This window comes from Colias philodice, chromosome 26 (genome assembly GCF_061535455.1).
Source record: "Colias philodice isolate Cphi_HAF_F1 chromosome 26, ilColPhil1 Martin Lab GWU primary, whole genome shotgun sequence".
Classification (NCBI taxonomy): Eukaryota; Metazoa; Arthropoda; class Insecta; order Lepidoptera; family Pieridae; genus Colias; species Colias philodice.
Window position 1 is genome coordinate 8,729,113 of NC_143111.1, and position 17,289 is coordinate 8,746,401.

Sequence of the window (17,289 nt, forward strand, 5' to 3'; positions counted from 1 at the left end):
AATTCCGTCATAGATAGATATGGACTCAAATTATCAAATTTGGCTGGAATTTGCACAGACGGCGCACCATCTATGGTTGGAAAAAACGAAGGACTTGTTGCTTTAATAAAGAAAAATAATCCCGATGTCTCTTTAATACAGTACCACTGTATCATACATCAAGAGAATTTAAGTGCTAAGTCAGTTAATATTCAAGACGTTATGAGTATTGTGGTAAAAACCGTTAACTTCATCAAATCTCGAGGTCTTAACCACAGGCAATTTCAGGAGTTTTTAAAAGAACAAGACGCCGAATATGGTGACATTACCTATTTCTGTGATGTTTGTTGGCTTAGCAGGGGAAAAATGTTAAAAAGGGTGTTCGATTTGCGAAAAGAAATTGCAGCATTTATGCTTAATAAGGATAAAGCTATTCCACAGTTTGGTGATGAAGCATGGCTAAGTGATTTTGGATTTCTTGTTGATATAACAGCACATCTCAATGATTTAAATAAGAAATTGCAAGGAAAAGATAATATGGTTCATGAACTATTTGACGCTTTAAAAGCGTTTGAAGTGAAGTTGGAGTTGTGGATCAATCAGTTAAAAAATAATATGACCACGCATTTTCCACATTTATCGTCATGTCGAATTCTCAACATGGACAAATATATTACCGCGCTGCTGGATCTGAAAACACAATTCGAGTCGCGTTTTACCAATTTCCGAAAACATGAAAAAAGCTTGAATTTGTTTGCTCGCCCATTCAATGTTTCTGTCCAAGATGTCCCTGATGATGTTCAGATGGAGTTGATAGAATTACAATGCAACTCTTCTTTGAAAGACAAATTCAACTTAGGATTGTTCGAGTTCTATTCAAAATACATCACTACTACACATTTTCCTAAGATAAGAGACCATGCACTGAAAATGACATCTCTGTTTGGTACCACATACCTGTGCGAGCAGTTATTTTCTCGGATGAAAAACGTTAAGTCGAAGACAAGGAGTAGAATCACCGATATTCACCTAGAAAACAGTTTGAGGATTTCAACGACCACCATAGGGACTGATATTGATAAGCTAGTTAAGAATAAACAATGTCAATCGTCTCATTGATTTCAATTTCAATTACTTTTAGTACTGTAAAATTAAATAATAAATAACTTTAAATATTATTGTTAGTTTTTATTTCAACATTCTTACTGGAACTGAAAATAAGCAGATGAAACCGCGGAGCGCAGCTAGTAATAAAAAGTTTTTGTTTTATTGCGGCCCACCGAACAAATATCAAAGTATAGTTGGCCCTTGGCTTCATAAACGTTGAAGACCCTTGTTCTAGGTCATCTGAGACTTAAATGGAAGCCGCAACAAGCATTTGCTATTATTAATGAATTATTGTACACTTGACACTCATTTTATTAAGATAAATTCTTGCTTACCTATATCGTTTTAAGGAATGAGTACAAAAGCTACTGGATTAATTTATATCAATGTAACTAAATAAAACATGCACTCTCGTTTTCCATAGCAGTCGGATAGGTTCTGGACAGCTTCTCCAAAGGTATTTCAAATGATATCCGCCGAAAATATCGGGAGGCGACTCTTCAAGTAGCAGTGCAATTCTCTGATACCTATACATATATTCCATATTCTCAAATATAGGTATTCCATAATACATAAATTCTAGATTAAACCTTCTTGTCATATTTCGAATCGGGATAATGGAATTTGGAAGTATCCAAAAATTATAACGCCTTTTTATTAAATACATGCAATTATGCAATTCACCATATTTGCTATTACACAATTTGCTGTACAATGTGTACATTATTATTACGAGATTAATTCCCCAGACGTCCTTAAACTTAGAATTTATTATTGTAAGATTTGTGGAAACTAAAACTTGGTCTTATTTATGTAGTCGTTAGCGAATAGTTTGTAGTGTTGGTAATTATTCGAAACTTAATAAACAAGGACAGATATTAAAATATTCTTTACTTATTAGCAAATATTTAGTTTTTAAATATATAAGACTTTACGAGACAGTTATTTTAAGAATAATGGCATATTTTTTAACTCTGGAATAGAAAAAAAATTCTATAAGTACACATCAAAAAATAAATACAATAAACTAACTATAAAATTAACATTTTGTGTTCTTGGGACGTAGTATTAATTAGGTTTATTAATTTATTTTATTTTAAAATAATAATTTTCACTTATTTTAAATCCTTAGAATAAGTTTCACAACTTTCTGCTAAAGATACTGATAGCCTAGCTAGTAGCTCATAGCTATATTTACGTCTAAGCAAATACCACGTCTATTGTAATGAAATTAAAGTAAATTATAGCCACCTAGGATGATTTTACGGAATATTATAATATTTCACACATTGATTTCGTGCCAGTATAAATTAAACAAATATACATAATACATAAGTACATATTATATTGGCTTACCTACTCAGTCGACGCTAAGTATAACGAAACATTTTTTTGGAAATCGGAATTTTATTTTAATATTTTTATTTGATTAAACAAAATGGTTCACTGATTTAACCAATAGCCAATAAAAAGTAGATTGAATTGAATATTTTTTCACGGAAGTTATAAAACACTACCTTTAAATGCGTTGTATGAATGTTTATATTATTTATGCAAACTTTTATTCATGCATATATAAAGTATACCTACTCTAGAAAATATGAAACTTATTAATATGTATACAAAACTCTTGTAATTTTTAATTTCAAAGCTTCTCTAAAAAACAAATATTTCTATTCTAATATAATTAATGCGAAAATTTGTATGTTCGCATGCATGAATGTTTGCTATAATTACTTGTGCAAATTTGGCAGTATTGAATCCAACGCAACGTACTAAAATAACCGAAAAGTTAAATTAAAATAATTTGGAAAATCCAAAAGTGCAGCCTCATCATTTTTTTTTAATAATTATTTATTAATTATTATTTTTGTTTATTTAATAACAATTAAACCACATCGAATCAGACCCTGAAAAATGAAAGGGTTCTATTCCTGAGCATACTCAAGCGTAAGAGAAAAAAAAAAGACTCGATTAGTAAAGTATTTCGGTCGCTATCGTGTTAACAAGAAAATCCTCCGCACATACATACACACGGACGTCCAAGACAGAACTTTTTTAAACTGTTTTTTAACTAGTTTAAATAACAAAAATGACATCAAAAATATCATGAATGTTAAAAATAGTGTTTTTTCTTAATATGTGTGTGTATATGTATTATCTTACAAGTGCAATGTATGATACATAAAGACATTCTAAGTTTGAAAAATCAGATGTTTTGCGCGAAGTGACAGTAGTACCCACCTCAACGCTTCGCTTATGAGGCGTGCAAAATAGCATTTACTTACCTTCCACCAATTAAAGAAATATCCAATGCATACCTACAAATGTTCGTACTAATTTTACGTTGGTTTCAACAAATTATAATAATTTGACAATAACAATTAATTCAACCAAGTTTATTCAATGTTCAAAACATATGAAGGTGGGTGGAGAACAATAAATCAAATCCAAAAACAATAATGTTTAAAACTTTTACCGTAAAGTACATAAGTGTCTCAAACGTTTTCCCGCCAAAACCGCGGCGGCCATTTTGCGAACACTGAATGAGGCTGTGATTTATCGTTCAAGGGGTACCGCTTTTCAATTTAATTTCAATAGGAACAGCTTCTTTGTGTTTATTAGTGAATGATGAATATCATAATTTCGCAAAATTTCCCTCAATATTTTAAATGTGTACATTATTTGTTTATTCACCGCCCATTATGGTGAGCCGTGAGGTGTTGCCTGATTTCAATGGATCGAAATGAGAACGCGAATTATCCTCATTTATATCGTGAGTTTGTTTGCTCAGTTGAGATTTGTTTTAATAGTAATGCGAACGTCATTAAGTGTGTCATTAAGTGTGAAATCCGAATCTTTATACAAGCACTCAAGATTGATAGATATAAATTAAATCACACGACATAAACTAAAATCAATCAAACTACTTAAAAGAAAATGAAAATACATACGCAACAAGCACATTCGTTAACCACGATATAACCGCCAAATTTCTCCTTCTTCTTGATAATGATACAAATTTAATTACTTACATAGGTACGTACTAAATACCTAGTATGCTGCGTAAGTCATGGCTCCAAACTACCAATAACAGTCGAATTCCACCGAGAAATGCCAAATTCCAAATCAATTAAATTAAATTCAACTAATTATGTATTTTATTTAAATATTTTATGCTACAATTTTGTCAAAGTAACCGCCATTACTGTTTAAATTTTGAAATATGAAATAAATTTGACATTGACAGAACCCGTCATCAAAAAAGAAATATCGAAACAGTTGCCATAAAAAAATCTTATCTAAAAAAAAAAGGAATATACATAATCAAACATTTCCCTCTGTCTTCGCCACAGTCAAGTAAAAATAAAAGAATCTATCGTGTGCATCTGGTGCAAGAAATTATGAACAAGCGTTGGTTTTTAATTAAATTATGTTAAAGCTATATTGTAATGAAGATTTTCTTGTCACAAAGTATGTAATAAACAACTATTAATTGCACAGACTATATAATATGAGATACTGTGAAATGCATATTATTATAAGAAGTAGAACTACCTACCGTAAAACGGGGTAAATAGAAACAATCTAGACTTTCAAACCGACTTTAAAAATATAAATTGTAAGTTTCGGGTAATAAAGCTGCTTTCATTGTGGGAGTCCTTTGCTATTTTACAAGCTAATTACAATTTTAATGCCAAATTATTATCTACTTAGGAGAAAAAGACAAAAACCTGGTCAATTTCTATTTTCCCGGAATACGGGGTCAATAGATACGACATATGGGGTTAATAGAGAAAAATGATAGGGTTGTCAAAATATTTTATATTGTGGTAGTGACGTCACAGAGATAATGAAATAAAAGAGTGTACATAATATATTAGAAAACCTTTTTATATATTCATTAACAGCCTGTTGTATTAAGTTGAAGTCATATTTTATATATTTCTTACCCCGAGGGTCTGGTTTTGTAGTTGCGTGGCATATTGCTCGCAACTATACCTGCGTACACAAAATTAATTATTAAATATTAAAAAATCAACTTTTTAAAAATGTAGGTAGGTAATAAAGTTAAAACTCAACAACCTGCATAAAGTGCCAACCCTATTCAAAGCGTTTCTAAAAACCCCTTTCGCGTTTCTATTAAACCCTTTCTCGTTCCTATTTACCCCTGTCCCGTTTCTATTCACCTCATATGGCGTTTCTATTCACCCCTCAGTCGTCTCTATTCACCTCTTAATCAAGAAATATTTATGGGTGCAATTATTTTACTAATTTACCAATAAAAATCAAACTAATCAGTAAAACTTACCTTTTCAATTTATTCTGGATACACTTCACCGTCGAATAAAGTTATTTCACAATCAAAAACACAATTTAAATAATAACTAGAGAGAAGTTAGTAAGAGCACAAAAGACATACATACAACCGTTGCACTTTGAACTCACTTTTTGACATAAATTGCTAACTTCATACTATTCAAATGTTGTCAGACCAACAAAAAAATGTTGCCATTGTAAAAACTAAAAACACTATTGCGATTTTTGAAGTAGTTTTCAAATATCAGGCTTTTAGACTTTTTCCCAAGAATATTTCTATTCACCCCGTGAATTCTATTCACCCCGTTTTACGGTACGTATGTTGACATCTATAAATTGATTTTAGCAAGTAGGTATAAAAGATATTAGCTATTTACTTATTTTATTTAGTAGGTAAGTACCTATATGCCGGATATTTTTTGTGAATAAGACCAATATTATAAACATTTATACCTATTCGTATAGGAGCTACCAACGTTGACAAGAGAGCATTTTAGTATAGTTGGTTCTTTGATATACTGTTCCTCTTGCTATTTCGGTTAGAGTCCGGGCTGTCTGGCTGGTCGCAGTGGTTGCATTTAGTAGTGCGCATCTCATCTGCACAGGATAATTTCCCTAATTTGAAGTCATTTTTTAACGCGTAATTTTTAATATTTTACCTTTAGATAGATCCATCAGACATAATTTTTTTATTGCAAGACGTTTTTTTCGTTGTTAAATAGGTGCCAGACGCAATTTTTAATTTCGTTTTTATAAAAAATTCAAATTATTTTAGAATGTCTGTAAATTTCATATTATGTTCTTCAAACATAATATAATCTAAAATTAATTAGCCAGACGCTAATTCGATTGTTAAGTATTAAATAATGTGTATAAATAAAAAAAAGTAATGAAGCATGCAGCTCATCAGCTAGTGTATTTTAACTATGCGACAGGAAATAATTGCAAGAATACAATATTATTTACACTTGTTCTTATAAATAAAAACTAAAATGAAAAAAAAAAAACATAAAAGTGAAAAATAAATTAAAGTTACCATACATTGAAATTTGAAAAGAATGGAATAAAAACTATATCAATGAAGGTTAAACAATTACATTGTTAAATTTAAAAAGCCATCTTCATAATCATCATCATCATCATCTTTCCTCACACTGTCAGAATTATTTATGTTATCGTCTAAGGAATTGTTATTGTTTTCCAATATTCCATCATCTGTAAACAACTAGAAAGTTTGTTTCAATATTGATGTACACACGTACACACACACAACACACACACACCACACCACACACGACACACACACGTGAACACACACACACACGCATGTTTAAGTTTGTATTGAATTTAACTAAAGTAGTTAGCATGAATTTATATAGGTAGGTATACTAGCGGTCCGCCCCGGCTTCGCCCGTGGTACCTACATGTATAAACTATCCTATCTCTCAAGTTGAATCGAACTGCACATGGTGTGCGAATTTTATTATAATCGGTTAAGTGGTTTAGGAGTCCATTGAGGACAAACATTATGACACGAGATTTATGTATATATATTAAGAATTAAGATTAATGAATTAATATTGTTATCATCATCACTACATAGTATAAAAAAAAAGTCGCTTTCTCTGTCCCTATGTCTCTTTAAATCTTTGAAACTACGCAACGGATTTTGATGTGGTTTTTTTAAATAGATAGAGTGATTCAATTGGGAGGTTTATATGTATAATAACATCCATTAAATAGTGGAGAAGTACCTACTGTTATTTTTGAGGTTTCTAATGTGATTACGTAAATAATTACAATTTTTCCACTTACAGTGCAAACGGAGGCACCCTACGAGTTTTATCAAAATACTTAATGTACTAACTACATTGAAAAGGTCTACAGAAAAGTCCGTGATGGTATATGTCTATCTCTTATGGATAACCCACAATAACTTTTTTTATCATTTACTTTTTACGACAAATAATGGCTAATTTTCGAAGCGATTTTAACCAATACAGCATTAATCCTTAACCAATTAAAGACCTTGAATACATTGTTCATTTAATATCGATCTATATGGCCCTTTACACATGGATTTAAGTGAATATTTTCGAAGATATTACAGATTTAAAAATTGCGGGACGTAGCGTTTGCGGCGGTACCAGCCGGCCGCCCGGCTATATCTACACTAATATTATAAAGAGGAAAGATTTGTTTGTTTGTTTGTTTGATTGTAATGAATAGGCTCATAAACTACTGGACCGATTTTAAAAATTCTTTCACCATTCGAAAGCTACATTATCCACGAGTAACATAGGCTAGGTTTTATCCCGGAAATCCCACGGGAACGGGAACTATGCGGGTTTTTCTTTGAAAACGCGGGCGAAGCCGCAGGCGGAAAGCTATGTTTTTATATTCAACGTTCACAGTTTTTCTGTAGTGTATTTAGCGATTATTGCACCCGTGCGAAGCCAGGGCCGGGCGGGTCGCTAGTTAATATTAGATATATATTAGAAAATTTAACTTGTATTGGCAACACTGTATTTTGTTTGTGGTTCTTTTTCTTCTTGTACGCGGTGTGTAATGTGTGGTATTAGGCAATGTGCTATTGGAAACAATATACCTACATAAGTTTATGTAATCGCTGTTTTCATTTAAACCCATAACTTAATAGATAAGTAATAAAAAAATTGTTTTGTATAGAAGATTGTTGATGTACCCTTATAGTTTATTTTTTAGCCTAAGGAATAAAATGTACCAATGGAAGGTACTTGTTCCCACAACACAGGGAATCCTAGAGTAGGAACAATTCAATTTCTATGCATCTTAGGTATATTTTCGAAAAAAAGAAGTTATTTTTTATTGTTATTTAATTTTCGCGGCCGACCCTTTCTATCTCTCTTGCACTTTAAACTATCTCTCCATATACACAATCATCAAATTGTTATACTTACCTACTTTCACTACGTTTTTATTAGTACATATTTAATACTTAACAATCGAATTAGCGTCTGGCTAATTAATTTTAGATTATATTATGTTTGAAGAACATAATATGAAATTTACAGACATTCTAAAATAATTTGAATTTTTTATAAAAACGAAATTAAAAATTGCGTCTGGCACCTATTTAACAACGAAAAAAACGTCTTGCAATAAAAAAATTATGATTGATGGATCTATCTAAAGGCAAAAGTTTAAAAATTACGCGTTAAAAAATGACTTTAAATTAAGGATAATTTCCTGTGCAGATAAGATGCGCACTACTGAACGCAACCACTCCGGCCAGCCAGACTGCGCGGACTCTAACCGAAATAGCTAGAGGAACAATATATCAAAAAACCAGCTATACTAAAATGACTTCTTTTTCAACGTTAATAGCTCCCGTACCATATAGGCCAGTTGCCAAAGAATAAGATCTAGTTTATTGAGTCCTTTCAAAAAAAAAACAAAAATAAAGTTCAGTAAATAAAAAAAGATTGGTTCCATAATTAAAGGTTTTTATATTAGAAATATTACAGCGTGCCTATTATAAATAATTATAGTGATCCAGTTTTATAAACTCACAAACACGCAATTATGTTTTTCATTCATTATTACGAAATTTTCTCACAGCGTAAATAAGAACCTAGGTATTTTTAAGGATATTTTAGGTGAACAACAACATTAAATTGTTTACTTTTTGTTGTAGCCTTGAAAGTTGAAATAATGCCTTTAATCTTAAGGCGAATAATTAGAATGTATTGTTAACTGAATTATTTATTCAACGAAGTAATTTATTTCATTCATATTACATACCTATAATAGGTAGGTATTATGAGTGTACATTTACTGACCTATTCTGTCTACTGTCTATGTTTTGGTATGTTTAATATTAGGTAATATATTATTGGCATTTTGATTAATTAATTTTATATCATAAAAGTATGCGTTCCTTGGTCTCAGAAATAAACACAGTTCATAAATAACATTACTTATTGGATCACGCATCGTAATATTACATGTCTCAATAACAATTATTATTAATATAAAAAAACCACTCTGTCAAATCAGTATCAGCTGCTACCGAAACGAGTATACTATGCACAGCAGATCATTACAGTTTAAGGTGATTGCAACGATCTGTTCCCAGCCAATATCCCGCTAGATGGCGCTGAATTCTACATTTCTAGTTTATTTGAGTTTTTGCGTAATTGGAATAGTCATCAAACCTAGGAATAGTCATGGCGGTTACTGAATATTATATTTTATTGAAATATGTTATATCATTGCCTTAAAATCCACCCAATTCGGTAAAATTATGCGTTTTAACATCTGTCATTGCATACAGGGTCGTTTACACACACAGACGTATACAAAAATGATAAAGATTTAACTCTAGATGGCGTGAATGTAAAGCGCGTCACACACGGTGAAGATACTACCTATAATATTTTATCTAATCTAGTAATATTTTATATTACAGTATCTTAAGGTATCCGGTATCAGCGTTCTGACCATCATTTTTCTTTTTTCGCTGTAGAACCGCCATCCTGTTACAAATGACCCACAAAGGAGAATGACCACGGGTGGTATCGGTAAAATTTTAGTTGTGCCACGTATTCGTTATATTGTTAATTCCTATTTGTATTTATAATGATCATATGTATCAATATTAAGTCTTAATTAAACCGGATAAATTGAAATAATAGTAAAAGTAAAAGTTTTTCTTTTGAAACATGTATGAACTTTCGCATTAGTAGGAAGTAGGATTGTTATAAAAATAAAAGTTATATTTGTTGGCGTAAACTATTTTATTGTAATTTTGGGAAATAAATAATGTCAAAATTGATTACCTACAATAAAACGCAGTTTTATTTTATTACCTACATTACACTATTGTTTTTTTTTTATCAAAACATGTATTTGAAGTAGCAAATATGATATTATGCTGATCCAAGCATTTTCACTCAAAACTAATATCACTAATGATTTGTAAAAGTAAATTATTTCAAAATACATTTCATAACCAACAAGTAAGAATAATTATTCATACAACAACAAATCAAAAACACTATTTACTATGGAAAAAAAACCAGGAAGGTGAAAAACATATTTACGATTTCGATGCACTCGACTTTTAGTAAAATAATAGGTAAAAATATTATTATGGTTTTGATCACAGACATATCTGTGGTTTTGATTTTAGCTACTAGTATCAGAAAGCTGCGTGTTCAATGCACATCGGGGTCCCACAACTGTGGAGGAAGGAAGGTAGAATACCTCCATCGAATAAGTGAAGTTTCTCGACATACTCGATTTGCCGGCCGGCCTCAATGAAGATTGTCCGAAAGTTGTATATGTGCTCTGTAACGAAAAAATTTCGCTAGCGCGATTCAGAGTGAGGTGTCGTACAATATACCTAATGAAGTTTTTCATCTTTTTATTTTACTGCAAATACAAAATAAAAATTAAACAATGGTAATGTAAATTCTAAACAAACTACTACCAAAATACAATTAGAACAAAAATCATTTGACTTGTTTATTTCACCCAGAGGCCAGAGCTGAGGCGGCTCGTGACAAAATTGTATAGGTGTTCACTTGAAATAAAACAACGAAAATACAATAGCGTTCGGGATGATTTATTACAAAAAAATGAGCACCACATTTTATAAATGTCTATAACACTAAAAATTACAAAGTACAGGCTATTTCAAAACGAATTCAATGACTAGGTATCAATAATTAGTAAATCACCGAATTTGCATTCGCGAGCGTAGGTATCCATAGTGTTTGTCACTGACGGTCACTGACCTCTATAACTTATAGTTATAGAGGTCAGTGGTGTTTGTTGTGTAAACATGTATGTATTTGAGTAGTTAGTAGCATATTATATTCTGAATTTCTGATCCATGCCTATTCACTCAAAACTAATAACACTAATGATTTGTAACAGTAAATTATTTCAATAGGTAGGTATTTGAACATTTCCCAACAAGACGTAAGAATAATTATTCGTAGGTATACAAGATACAATAACAAATCTAATACACTATTTATTATTTTATTATTTACTAGCGGTCCGCCCCGGCTTCGCCCGTGGTACATGTTTACGTTTTCTCTCCATAAGAAGTAATAGCTAGAGAGCTAGCGCAAAGCTACCTGTATGTATTTGACCAGACCTGGATTTTTGTGTGTTGATTCCCCTATACCTACTATACATGAGATGAGGAGTCACTAAGCCCAGAGTGGTGGACGGGGCGCGCGCTTAGGTAAGACAGGTGGAAATTTTTGGCGAACTCTGAAACCATTTGACCACGTCTGCCATTTTGATATTTGAAAATAGATTAATATTACTATCGGAAAATAACAATGGCAGACCATTATCACGCGGATAACATTCTGGCAGACACTTATGAAAGTGCTGAAAAAAATACAATTTTGAAAGTATTTGACCAGATCTGCCATTCATATATTTTATTTATTAGGGTCTTAAAAACTTATTTTCGAAACGGCAGACATTTTCATTGCGTACAGACTTCAGCAGACAACAAAACTTTACAGACATCAGCAGTCAACAAGACTTAGCTGCTACATGGTCAGATGTATATATGTATTACGTTCCCTGACCTTACATCAATGATTTACTTTATTAATGTTTTTATGGTCATTTACATTTAATTTTGAAAACTATGGAATAAAATTTATAAATTTGATGATACAAAACTAAATATACATTTGTAAAGAATCTCAAATATAAAGTTGTGTTGCAAATAACAAATCATCATTTAAATATTTAGTTTATTTCTTTATTTAAGAAACAATTAACAATTACAAAACAACATAAAAAAACACGCATGCATTTATTGAAATGTTCATTCATCATCACTATCGTATGGCGTTGTGTGACTCGTCTTCATAATCCATTGAATCGGATTCTGTAAAAGTAAAACGTAAATTATATAATAAAAGAAATGAGTCATTATAAACTTACCTAGTAAGGCAATGCCTTTGATGTCGCACGATGCCGCCGCGCCGCCAGTGTAGGTACTTCTGCTGCTACATGAAAATATGCTAGGGTTGCAACAAATGGGAAATAAAACAATTGTGATTATTACTATTATGATGTAATCATTTATTCATATTATGTACATTCAAAACAATTGCTATTATTAAATCTGATGTAATTATTTTTTCATAAATATATAATTATTATTAATTACATAATATATTGCACTGTGAAATATTTACGTATCACTTTATTTTTGATGTTCTTAATTGTCTTTTATAAAATTTAAGTGACGCATTCGCATTGGGATCAACAATCCGATAAGAAAAGAATGGAGACAACATATACATAGCTTTGATTTCAATTCTACAGATACAAAATATACAATCTATCTAAAATGATACAACGGATGTTTCCTGCGTTTTCTCGTCAAAATACCGAAACAACGTAATTATTGTATAGTAGTTGGGCGTGAAAGTAAAAAAACAAATGAAAAGTGTTTTCCATATGATTATTTATTAAATTTACGCGATTAAGAATAATTTCAACGATACAATTTAGTAACCGAGAATTCGGAGGATTAAAGAAAATACCTGCCTGATCATTTTATCAAACTCTAAAAGAATTATGGTTATTTCGCATCACTCGGTTTATTAGTTTGGTAATAATTATTAAAGGTAGTTACAACCCTAGCCATTGAGTCGAACGGTAGGCAACACAATATCGACTTTGTGCGGGTACATATGGTACATTTCTTCTTGCTGTGAAGCGTAATTATTATTATTAAGATTTTTTAGGCTATTTTGAATCAGCTGTTCTAATTTAATTCTAGAAATTTATTAAAACGTGATTTTTTTTAAAGTATATTATGAGTTTATAAATACCTCAACCAATAGTTATTGTGTCCTATCCTCATTTCTTTATATCTTGGTAGTTAACTAAAGTGTTAAATTTACATAACCTCAACAACAACATTTACACTGCCACTGCACTAAAACTAAACTAACTAGCTCTCTAGCTATAAGAACCATCCTCGTACTTCAAGGGATATAATAAAAAAAGAATTATCGAAATCGGTTCAGCCGTTCTCGAGTTATGCGCTTACCAACACATTTTGCGATTCATTTATATATATATACTAGCGGTCCGCCCCGGCGTCGCCCGTGGTACATAATATTTACGTTTTCTCTACATAAAAACCATCCTCGTACTTCAAGGAATATAATAAAAAAAGAATGATCGAAATCGGTTCAGCCGTTCTCGAGTTATGCGCTTAGCAACACATTTTGCGATTCATTTTTATATATAAGATAAGATTATGTGAAAATAACCAGGAAGGTGAAAAACATATTTACGAAAACATAGTAACATAATATGGCTGTCGCTACAATAATTATATTTCAATTTTATCTTTTTATACCTAGTAGAACTGGCCGACGAATAAAAAAAATCGTATTAGAATAAATACAATAAATTACGGAACAAAAAAAGGATTGTAACTGAATTAGGTATGTTTGTTTCTGGGCGCACCGTTTTCGACGACGCGACGCGCGACGTAAGCGTATAGGTATAGGTACCTACTTTGCTAAAACAAACTAATAAAATTGTGTGTCTGTCTGAAAATTCGGAAAAGCATATTTTGCAAGTTTGTAATTACTTTGATAGTTTACCGATTTATAATAATTGTAATTGTAATTGTATAATATATAATTTGCAATGTGGTGAAATTTCATAAAAATCACGGGCCAATTTTTTGTTTTGAATCCCACCGAAAATATAATTGCGTTATTAGAATAATTAATTACTATACCTACCCACGATCAATTATTACAATATAGTCTCAAATGCATACTAGAGAAATATTGCAATTTGATTCAATTAAAATGCATAGCATACAAAAATAAATTCACAACACAAGAAATTCCGCGCGCAAATCATAGCGCGTGTCAATGAAATCAAGAATGTTTTATATCAAGCCGACGCGGACGACGACGCGACGCCGAACAAAAGTACCTACGACGGACGACCACGCTTCGAGTTGCCAAACAACATGAGTAATAAATTGTTTACAAAAAAAACAAGTTTTCCATTTTTCTGTATGAGTAGACAGAACTTCAAAACGCCACCTGCTACGGTTTATATTATGAACGATTGTTATAAAAATAAAAGTTATATTTGTTGGTGTAAACTATTTTATTGATCAATAATTTTGGAATTTAAAATTGTCAACATTGATTACAATAAAACGCAGTTTTATTTTATTACACTATTGTTTTTTTTATCAAAACATGTATTTGAAGTACCATATAATATTATGCTGATCCAAGCATTTTCACTCAAAACTTATATCACTAATGATTTGTAAAAGTAAATTATTTCAATATACATTTCATAACCAACATGTAAGAATAATTATTATTATTCCTACCTACAACAACAAACCTAAAACACTATTTACTATGGGAAAATAACCAGGAAGGTGAAAAACATATTATTATTTACGATTTCGACGCACTCGACTTTTAGTAAAATATAGTAGGGAAACATAATATTATGGTTTTGATTTTTGCTACTAGTATAAGAAAACTGCGTGTTCAAACTACTTGTTTGAGTTGTTTGTCTGTCTGAAAATTCGGAAGTACTTTGGTAGTTTACCGATTTATAATAATATTGTATATATCGTTGTTTAAAAAATATTCAAACACAATAAAATATGATATATGTACTGATTTATCACTGGTTTCAGTGATGAACTGATGAGTCAATTATAGCCACTATACTTTCGTCATACGTGTGTATGATTGATGTGATTTGCAACGTGGTGATATTTCAGAAAAATCACGGGTCAAATTGTCCCACCGAAAATATAACTGCGTTATAAGAATAACTATACCTACGATAAATTATACATAATACAATATAGTCTCAAATGCATACTAGTGAAATATTTTATTTGAATCAATAAAATAAAAAAATAAATAAAAAATAATAATAATACAAAAATAAATTCACAACACAAGAAAATCCGCGCGCAAATCATAGCGCGTGACAATGAAATCAAGAACTTTCGAGCCGACGCGGACGACGAAGGAGCCTAACAAAAGTACCTACAATCATAGGCGGCTCGTGACAAAATTGTATGGCCGTGTTCACTTGAAATAAAACAACGAAAATAGGTACCTACAATAGCGTTAGCAGTACAAAAAAAATGAGCACCACATTATAAATGTCTATTTATACACTAAAAATTATAGAGTATTTCAAAACGAATTCAATTATTATTTAGCAATAATAAGAAAATCCCCGAATTTGCATTCGTGATCGTATTCATAGTGTTTGTCTACACTAATATTATAAAGAGGAAAACTTTGTTTGTTTGTTTGATTGTAATGAATAGGCTCATAAACTACTGGACATTTTACCAATGTTTGCAAGTTTGTGATTACTTTGATAGTTTACCGATTTATAATAATTGTATACTTATATCATTGTTTAAAAATATTCAAACACAATATGATATAGGTACTGATTTATCACTGGTTTCAGTGATGAACTGATGAGTCAATGTTAGCCACAATACTAATCACTTTCGTCATACATGTGTATGAACTATGATTGATGTGATTTGCAATGTGGTGAAATTTCATAAAAATCACGGGCCAATTTTTTGTTTTGAATCCCACCGAAAATACATATATTACTAATTGCGTTATTAGAATAATTAATTACTATACCCACGATCAATTATTACAATTTACAATATAGTCTCAAATGCATACTAGAGAAACATTGCAATTTGAATCAATTAAAATGCATAGCATACAAAAATAAATTCACAACACAAGAAATTCCGCGCGCAAATCATAGCGCGTGTCAATGAAATCAAGAATGTAATTTTATATCAAGCCGACGAGCGACGACGCCGAACTAAAGTACCTACAGTACCATTTACCTTCAGTGTACAATACAGTTTACAGACCTACGACGGACGAACAATAATGAGTAATAAATAAAAAAAAACATAGTTTCTAAGGTCATTAGTTTTATTTTATTTTATTGTTATTTTCTTTGAACGATTGGAAATGAAATTACTCAATTTTTACACAGAACTTTGATTTATTAGAATTATGCTCATTATGCATAAGATAACGAACGCGAATGCACGACATCTAGCGCGTCAATGTCTAAACATCGCCTTTCGTTTAGACATTGACGCGCTAGATCTGTAATAAGTATATAGTCTATGCGCTAGATGTCGTGCTTTATGTCGTGTTTCGCTTGGCAAAAGTCACGCACACTACTGTAGAAGTGTCAAATTTTTCCGGTATTTTACTGTTGTTTTTCTAAGTAAATATTGTAAATTATTGATTAAAAAGGTCGAACGCGCACACATTTCATTATAGAGAAGTGATAAAATGATTAGTTTTAAAGAAATAGTGTCTGTGTTAAGTGTTTAGAGGTAATCAAAAATGTATGGAGGGACGGTCGGAACATCAACCTTAATATAAAAAATAAAACGAAATACCGCAGGTACAATACAACCGCTCCTTATCTGGCGTGAAGTTAACAATAAGTCGCTTTTGCACCTAATTTCAGATTAGTTGCCTTTGCGTGCTAAACGCAAATAGGGTGACCGTGCTTGAAACAATAACAAAAGCCGATGAACCTTGTATTTACGCTTTACAACACGAACCATGCCATTATATTAAACCTAAAGTACAAACAGAACATGTGTCAACAGTTAAATCTAACTTTCGAACCTCAAAACAAAAGTTTTTTCGACTTCTGTTTATAGTTTCACCCGTGAATACGCGACCAAATTAAAAAGTGTTGTGGTCGAATACGAAACAACGCAACGCGTGGGCTTCTAAAACCCGCCGGGTTTATTTGACAGCCATGGCCCATGAG